Source organism: Otolemur garnettii, unplaced genomic scaffold, assembly GCF_000181295.1.
Source record: "Otolemur garnettii isolate 467f Iridium unplaced genomic scaffold, OtoGar3 scaffold00008, whole genome shotgun sequence".
Lineage (NCBI taxonomy): Eukaryota > Metazoa > Chordata > Mammalia > Primates > Galagidae > Otolemur > Otolemur garnettii.
Genome location: NW_003852403.1, coordinates 32,742,514 through 32,751,401, shown reverse-complemented (window position 1 = coordinate 32,751,401; position 8,888 = coordinate 32,742,514). Strand labels below are relative to the sequence as shown.

General features: G+C 43.1%; 1 protein-coding gene across 6 annotated transcripts in view; it reads left to right on the top strand.

Moving 5' to 3' along the window:
- SGMS1 (sphingomyelin synthase 1) overlaps positions 1-8,888 on the top strand; it is a 158,155-nt gene that overhangs the window by 76,803 nt on the left and 72,464 nt on the right. For 2 of the 6 annotated variants that reach the window (XM_023509620.1, XM_023509622.1), the window contains exon 4: positions 8,575-8,729. The exons of 3 other annotated variants lie outside the window; for them this stretch is intronic. The gene's annotated coding sequence lies outside the window, so the exon portion shown is untranslated. Of the gene's footprint in view, positions 1-7,969; positions 8,462-8,574; positions 8,730-8,888 lie in introns of those variants that run through there. One more of the 6 variants, XM_012801424.2, reaches the window with a different exon arrangement.

Here is an 8,888-nt window from a genome sequence, read left to right as displayed (position 1 = left end):
AAAAAAAAAAAAAAAAAAATCCAGCGACCACATTAGAGAGCTTAGATGAGTCACTGAAAGACAATGGGTTGGTCACATTCATGGGAAGAGAATACTATTTTACTATTTTACTATTTTACTTCTGATCTTACTACCTGTTAATTTTGAGTAAGTTTGATACTAGAAATCAGCCAACAGTTATTCACATTTTGAGTGTCCTGGGCTTTCTGAGCTCCTGCGAGCGTGCTGACAGGCAGAGCATATATCTGCAAGTAATCAGGGCTTTGCACGGTGAAGGTTTCTTCCTAACAGAGCACTTGAGGCTGCTGTTTTGGGGAGCCATGGAAGGATGAGGACCCAGCTACTTTTAAGAGAATCTTTGGATATGGAAATTGGGGGAGGGAAGATGATGTGGAAGATAATACTATCTTGGGGTGGGGTGCAGTCGGATGTGAAAAGGTGGATTCCCATTACATTCACAGGTAACTTGTTGAGTGCCTACTGTGTGCTTGGACTGTCCTGGGTGCTCTGAAGCTCGGTGTCTTTCCGTCTTGGGGGCAGGCAGTGGTAGATGTCTTTCATAGAAAAGTAAACAGGCTTGGGGAGGTTGACACTTCCCGAAAGCCAGAGATGGAATTTAAGTCTAGTTCTTCCCACTTTGTAACTTCTTTGCCTTCAGACTATCTCGGTCCTTGCTCTCCTTAGTTCCAAAATAGCTCCCCTTCCGCAGTCCTGGATCTCTTCACCTCCTATTTGTATACTCTTGAGCTGGCACCACTGACAGATGGGAGAACATAGAGGAATGGACCTCACAGTGTGTATTGACTTTGCCTTGTTCAGCTCCTGGGTGAGAAGATCCAAACTTGAGATAATGGAGGTTGTACCTGTGAAGGAGAGAGAGAGGAGGCCGTCTTTAGGTTTCGGCCACTGTTTCCCAGCAAACTGATGCTTTAAAGTAAAAAGCGGGGAGAGTTTAGGCCACCAAGAGGGTTGGGAACGGGAGCCCACTCTAAGGGACTTTGGGAAGTGCAGACCTGCAGGAGGTGGCACTGAGAGGAGGGTGAGATGGCACAGAAGGGGAACAGATGCACTGGGAGGGTCCACACCTTGGTTTAGTTGCTCTTTCAGTGTTTGAGGCCCTTAGTTGGGTGACTAATCAGTTAAGGGCAGGAACAGCAATAATAATAATAAAATACATTCCTACCGTAAGCACTTCATTAAAGTTAGAAATATAAGTGTTTAGGGTTTGTTGGTCTTTTATGGAGTGTCCAGGAATCTTGTGTTTGCACCTTTGATTTGTGGCATTTGTTGTCTTTCCTGCACAATCCACACCCGTAAAGCCTCAGTGCCCAGGCTTTGTTTCTCTGAAGTGGTGTCAGAACAACAAAATGTTCACAGCAGCCCCCAAACTAAGAACTTCTGGATCAGCAGTCACTTTTTTCCTCTTAGAAAGTGAGATTGTCTCAACCGCATCCAATTTTCCTTTAATCTTCTTTTTAAGCTATTCACCTCTACTATTTCTAAATCATTTTGGTTTTATAGAAATAACAGCTCGCTTTTTGGAATCAAATTTCATTGATAATTAAATTAGATAATAACAGAAACAAGTGCAACTACAGAAACAGCTTTGGAAGCAAATACAGCTGAGTCTTGGTAAGTATTGCACATCATCCAGAGGAAACAGAGTCACCAGACTCAGATTAGCTGATACCAGTGACAGGAGCAGGCGCTTAGTCATCCCCAGGCGTAAGTGTGTCTGAGCAAGGGTGCCACAGTCCAGCCTGACTGAGGGCTGAGCGGAGGTGGGTTAAGAGAACTTCAGCTATGGAGCAGTGTTACACCTGCTTCTTAATGGCTTAAAGGAGCTATTACAGGTGTACCAGGGGACTCCCCCCCAGAAGTTTGTTTAATTTAATTTTTATAATGAATTGCATATGGAATTTTAAACATTCAACATGCTAATTATAATGGTAACCTATGACATTGGGGCATTTGGGGTAATCACAAAAAAGTAGCCATATTGGTTAGAGGTTAGAAGCATGAATTGGACTTAGAAGCACGAATTAGACTTTGTTATCATCCCAGGGCTTGTCTCTCTGGATAAGGGACAAGCTCATCAATGAGAGGTGAGCTCAGTCCCAAACCAATGGGGGGGGGGAGGGGATCAGGGACATGCAATAACAAGTCGTTCCTCCCCCCCTCCCCCACTGGCGTGGGACTGCTAAGTGTCATGTGAGAGTTTCTGCCAAGCTCTTCCTGTTATGTAAAACCTAAAAGGAGTCTGTGCAGATTAAAAAGTTACTGTGTGTGCAATGATCAGTTTAGAATGGCATAGTGATTCGTTTATCTGGTGTTTATCACTTGACCGACTTTAAGAAGCACAGTCATTAAGTATCTTATTAGTTAGGCAGAAACAATGTATACCAATTTATTAGTTGCTAAACAATTTGGTATTGGATGAAAAACAAAAACCTGGGGTGGGGAGGTGTGAAAGCCTAAAAGTTGAAGTCAAATTTGACTTGTTTTCCTGCACCTGAAATTAAGTTTTAGATGAGTTATAAAAAAGGCATAGGTAGCTGTTAAACCCCAAACTTGTGGTTTTTGCCATTACATATTTATTGCATGTAACCTTAGATTGAGACTAATTGCCATTTCATGTTGCCTGGCACCAGAATTTGTAAAAACCTATTTAAAAGCAACACTCTGAGAAAACTGACAATATTACCAGTAAAGGATAATTAAATGGCAAATAGAGTTTCCAGCTGGGATTCTTGAATAAGACTGGACAAATCTGCCTTGTCATGTGCCATAAACTATGATACAGAAAGCATCAATAGTGGAAAACCAGCATTTATGCCATTCCCTGTATCATTTCTGATCCTCTCTTTCCTGAAGTAGAAATTCCCATGGCTGGTGAGGGAGGCTTTCTGTTAGGGCACATGCGGCACTTCCTTAGGCTCCTCAGGAAACAGCACAGAATCTTGTAGGTTCAGTCCTGTTGCCCTGCACATATCCTGATAGCCAACGAAAAATTAGAAACATTAAGATTCATGTTATCCATAAGATGGGAACCGGCTAGTTTTTAAGAAAAGCAAACCTCTCTTAAAAATTCAGAGAGGACAGATGTCAGAATGAGATTTTAGTAATTTCCTCTTCACCTAGAAAATTGGCTTATATGGCAGCCTCCCCTCCCCACCCCCCCCTTTTCAGTGTCCGTATAGAGATAGGGTACGTGACTCAGGTGGCAAAGGTCAGGAGTCTGAACGTTTGGGTAATGAGTACTTTGCTCTAGGAAGATAAACTGAGCACTGTGTCCCTGGCACGTGTAAGATCAAAGGATTCCTTTCAGTTCGGGGTTTGGACCTTTGTCAGTCACCTCTAAAGTCTTTGAAGCTGCCCTGTTCAGCTGGATCTGCTTTAGCTGAATCTGATTGTCCATACTCAAGTTAAAATATTTTGCCAAGACAATTTTCGGTCTTCTTGAGAGACAGGTCTCAGAAAAGGCCCACAGTCTCTGCAGATGTCCCCTGTAACTGGTCTCAGAACTTGTGGGCAGTGCCTTTGTGGAAGGGAATTCCTGCACAGAGCGTCATGGCCTGCCCTGGCTCCTTACCTGCCACGGTGAACGGCCTGCCTGGCCTGCCCCTGGAGCTAGGAAGGAAATAGAGAGCAAGTGAGAAGGGAGAGGGCGAACAAGAAAACAGAGTCCAGTTTAGCCTGTGACTCAGGCTTCCCTCTTTATCAGCAGCCCGTGGAAGGCGTTCTTAGGCCTTGGGTTGGATCCTTTTGCCTGCCTTTTCTCTTCTCCTGTTGACTCAGCCTGGTTCCTTTAGTCTGAGAAAGTGGACACTTGTTTTCTTGCTGTGAGGAGGGAATGAGGGGTTAGAGCCCTGCCATGTAGAGTACTAGGAGGGTGGTATTTGGGTGCGCTTTCGGGGTCAGGGCCCGCTTCCCAAGGAGTGTTGGTTAGGTTGAATGGTTATTACCAAGGTGGTGGCCCTGCGAAATCTTGCCGTCTGTGTGAGGCTCGGTGCTTTCGCTGTGAACAGCGGCCCCTCTGCTTGGCAGTTGTGTGAAGTCAGCTGACTAGTTCCTTGATTTCACCCAGCATCCAACATAAACTTTGTGGTTCATTTCTGTTCTTCTGAGTGCTTTATGTTTGTGTGTGTATTATTTTTTATCCTAATTGAGGTCACACCAGATTAAATTCCTACTTAGGAAAACATTTTCTTGTGACAATTTAAAACGGACACAAAGTACAGCCTGGGTAATATAGTGAGACCCCATCTCTACAAAAAAATAGAAAAATTAGCCTTGTGTGCTGGTGGGTACCTGTAGTCCCAGCTACCCAGGAGGCCAGGGCAGGATGATTGCTCCAGCCCAGGAGTTTGAGGCCACAGTGAACCATGATGATCACACTGAATTTAGCCCAGACGATAGAGCAAGACCCTCTCTCATAAAATAAAACGTAGAGTGAATAGTAAAGTGAACTCCATATCCTGGCCTCCCAGCATCAACAGTCCACTGCCCATGATTCTTGGGTCCTCTCTTTTCCCTTCCTCCCTGTGTTCTGGGAGAAAGGGGAGCAGGATTTTACAGCAAATCTCAGACCTGGCACCACTGCACTGCAGTACTTTGTTCTTATCTTTGTTATTCAGCCGTTTGCTTTTTGTCTGTTGACTTTTCTTTCTCTTACTCTGAAGTGACACTTGGGCTGTGCCCTGGTTATGTTACACAGGTGCACCCTCCGGTAGCATTGTCCTTCTCATGGCGTTGGGCTAGTCTTCCGGGACACTGAGGAGGACAGTGCTGCTGGTGTGGGAGTTCCTGGCTCAGGGGCCAGCAGACCCCAGAGGTATGACTGCTACTTCCTGCCTTGTTGAGTTGGGTGAACAGCTGGGTATGTTTAGAAGAAGGAGGCTCAAATCTAAGTCATAATGACTTGCATTATTTATTAAGCTCCTAAAGAAACCATGGCTTTGAATAATAAGACTTCCTAAATGGATTTTGCAAGATCCTATTTTTTTATAGTTACCTAATTATAAAGTAGAATCATTTATAAATTTGCCATCCATTGAGTACAGTAATAATCTACTTAACATTTTGCAGATAAAGGTTTCCATGTCAGTTATTTCATTCTAGTCCTACAATGGCATTATAAGTAAGAAAAAAAAATTAAGCTCCTCTCACTTAAGTCGGAGAAGCGGAAAGACAAGAGCGCGTTGGTCAGTGACTCATCTTTAGGTCTTCTGCTCCCAGCCTAGAAGATTTTCTCTTTTGAATTTGTCTTGCGTTGCTTTGGAATGTATTTTGAAACTGAAACATGCCTTTTCCTTTGTACTTCGTACATTTCTTTATGTAGTTGTCTGTCTTTTGAAGTTCACAACCCCTCTAGCAAGGTCCTGGGGAGCTGCCTGGGACAGACTGCACTCTTCCTGGCACCTCATTCCCTGGCAGGGCCAGGGCAGCGGGTACAGCCCCTCTTGGAGCCATTTGATTCCCGATGCCAGTTCTCTTCCCGAGACAGTGGTTTCTGCTTCTCTCCGGTGCTACCCCACACCCAGGCTATGACCATTGCCAGAAACCTTTCTTTACCCTGGTGCGCTGGTTACTTTTGTGACAGCGTGGAATTCATTTGAGACTAAAACGTCTGGAATTTTTCCTAGAGACTAGAGATATTTGATCTAATAGAGAAATTATTCTCAGATTATTCCTCTGCTACCACCCAATCGAAATTTTGGTACAGGCACCAAATTGCCCAATTTCTTTCAAAGTGAGCAATTCCAAGAAAGATTTTTAAAATATCTAGACATGAATATTCTAATGGCTTAAATTCCCCAAGGGAAAATGATGCTTCAGGGTGTATGCTTTTATTTGGGAAAATACTGTAGCCGTCTAAAATTTGTATACTTTGTTTCTTGCAAAGATATTTTCTTTCATCAGTTAAAATTGGTTTCCTACTGAAGTGTCTTGCCTGCTGCAGGTGTATTTCCTAAAACATGATTTATGCATTTGATTTAGGGATATTACTCATCTTTATAATACCAAACAGTTTGAGTAAGAATTGAATATAATTTTAGTGTAGGAATGTTAACCCTTGTTTATCATTCAAGGAATCTTTATATAAAATAAGTTAGTAAAGTTTCTAATAGGAAATTGCCTTGGGCAAAGTTAGGGTAAGTCAGCTAAAATCGGGGGAAATGTGTATTATGGAATATTGTCAAGAATAGGCAATGCTATTTTTTAACACATACAGTATCCAAAATGGTAGGTTAATCAGAGATTTTCAAAGCATTTAGTTTTAACAAATAAACAGATTTGCAATTAGTACATTAATTCCTAAATTTTAGAAGTAGGTTTGTTTATAAAAATAGAATTTCATAGGCAGTCTAATAAGATGTGGGACTTTTTAGAAATTTTATGTTTTGTGGGCTGCTTGGCTCAGTTAGCCAGTTACGGTGAGATCCCAGAGCAGTGTGATAAATGGATGTGAGCTTCTGGAGCTGGACCAGACTTTGGAGGGCGTTTATTTTAGTGGCTGTGTGCGTGGGGAGAGGAGAGATGGGAAGGAGAACAAGTGGGAATGAGTCTTCTGCTCCCGTTAGGAAGTTGCTCTCATAGACTAGTCTTATTGACGGTGTCTGCCTTGTGCCTTTGGGCAAAGCACTTTGCTTCCAAGATCCCAGTTAGTAGACAGTTTGAGAATTCAGCTAGAATCTGTGACTTTCAAATTGAGGGGCTCGAATTCCCTCAGATGGGAGGTGGTAGGCCAAGAGGTGTAAAGTAACACACTGAACACTGTACATATTTTTTAAAGACTTGGGCAAAGACAGTGGGTTTTATATTAGCATAGCCATAATTATATTATAGAAGGAAAGAGAAAAGTCCTGTGTCATTTTAAGGTAAATTTGTAATGGCTAAACATAAAAACTTGCCCCTCTTATAGAGCCCCTGAGGGCTGTGTACCCAGACTTTCAGGTGGCTCTGTTTGACCCCTCCCATAGCAGTTTTGGGAGAAAATGTTTAGAATGGTCTTTTTACAAAAATTCTATCATACATATTTAAGGTATTATTATAGTGAAATAGTAAAAAGGTTAATTATAGTGAAGCAAATTAACATTATCCACCATCTCACATTATCCATTCTTTTGTTTGTTTTTGTGGCAACAATAGCTAAAATCTACTTATTTATTATGAATCGCCAACACAGTATGAGTTTATGACCTGGTCCTGCTGTTGTACTTTAGCCCTCTGGACTCGTTTGCCAGTTGCTAGGTGGTATCTAAAATCTTCCTTTGTTCTCAGTTTATACCGTTCCTCTGTTAAGAACTAATCACAGGTGCCTTTCATATCAGCAGTCAAGTGTTTTTGTTTCGTTGTTTTGTGTGATAGCTTATTTAAATCAGCTTGTGCCGTCTGAGTAGTATAATTCCAATTATGTTAACATATATAGGCTCTTTTTTCCCCATTCATTCTGCAGTGGTTTGTCAAGCGCCCGCTGCATGAGAGGCACTGTTTGGACTTTTAACAAGTTAGTGCTTTCTTTGTTTTAATATTTTACTTAAGTTGTTAATGTTTTTAGTAGATAATACATCCATATGGTTCAAAATTCAAACAGTAAGGAAAGGGACACAGAGACAAGTAGTACCTTTCTACTGTCAGCACAGGTTCACTCCCTGAGGCCGTTGCGTGTTGCTTTTGAAGCCTTGAAGCTGTTTATATTTCTGTGAGCAAATATGTACAAATCTCCTTCCTTCCCTCTTGTTTACGCAGATGGCAGCATACAATACATATGAATCCATCTCCTTTCTTTTCTTTTCTTTTTCTTTATTTAACAATTAGATTGGCCCTGAAGCTTTTCTACCAAACCCTTAGCTCCCAATCTCTCTGCAGATTAGGAGAGGGAGGCTGGCTTGCAGTGCATTTCTCTCCGTTTAAGTTTATGTACTGCTATCTTGTTTCAGCCTTTTTATAGGGAGGATATATGGTAATGTGGAAAAGTCCTTTTCAAAAATCAGTGCACACAAGCACGCACAGATCAGATCTCGGACTTTTCTAACAACTCCCTCTGGGCTGGGGGTCTTGGGTTGAGGGAGGCATATGGAGGCCCCACCAACCATGATTTTATGCCTTTGCCTCAATGGTTAATGAAAGTGAAACGCAAGGAAAGTGAAACTCAGTGGAATTTCCTCCTCTAGGCAGTTTGTCCTCGGGTGTGACGCAAGGTTGGCAAATGTGGAAGGCTGGCAGGTACATTGAACTTGAGCTTGAGCTTGGAGTTGCCTGGGTGGCAGATATAGAAGACGCCCTGGAGTGAGAGGGGTGCTCCAGAGCCGGGGAGGAAACTTTTCAGGAAAACTGCTCTTGTCTCCCTGCTAATGGAATCAGGGTGGGGACAGTGGGCATACATGCTAGTCTGGGAAAAGAGAGGGTTCAGAGAGCCTTAGTTTGGACCTCCAGAGTGCTGGATGTTTGACACCAGGTATATACTGGAAGCCTCGGGGAGGAGGAGGAGAGAGGGAAATGAGTAGAGTTTATTAAAAACAACTATAATCACAGTGCACCTCATTGTAAGGACTCGAAAACACCTTCCAGATTCTTGTGCCAGCGTTACCTCGAAGTCTGGAAGCAGTGCTGAGATCTCTGGTTGGAGCTGCACCACTCAGTGGTGGAGTGCTCAGGCTTGGTTGGAGCTGCACCACTCAGCGGGGGAGTGCTCAGGCTTGGTTGGAACTGCACCACTCAGTGGGGTGAGTACTCAGGCTTGGTTGGAGTTACACCACTCAGTGGTGGAGTGCTCAGGCTTGGTTGGAGCTGCACCACTCAGCGGTGGAGTGCTCAGGCTTGGTTGGAGTTACACCACTCAGCGGGGGAGTGCTCAGGCTTGGTTGGAGTTACACCACTCAGCG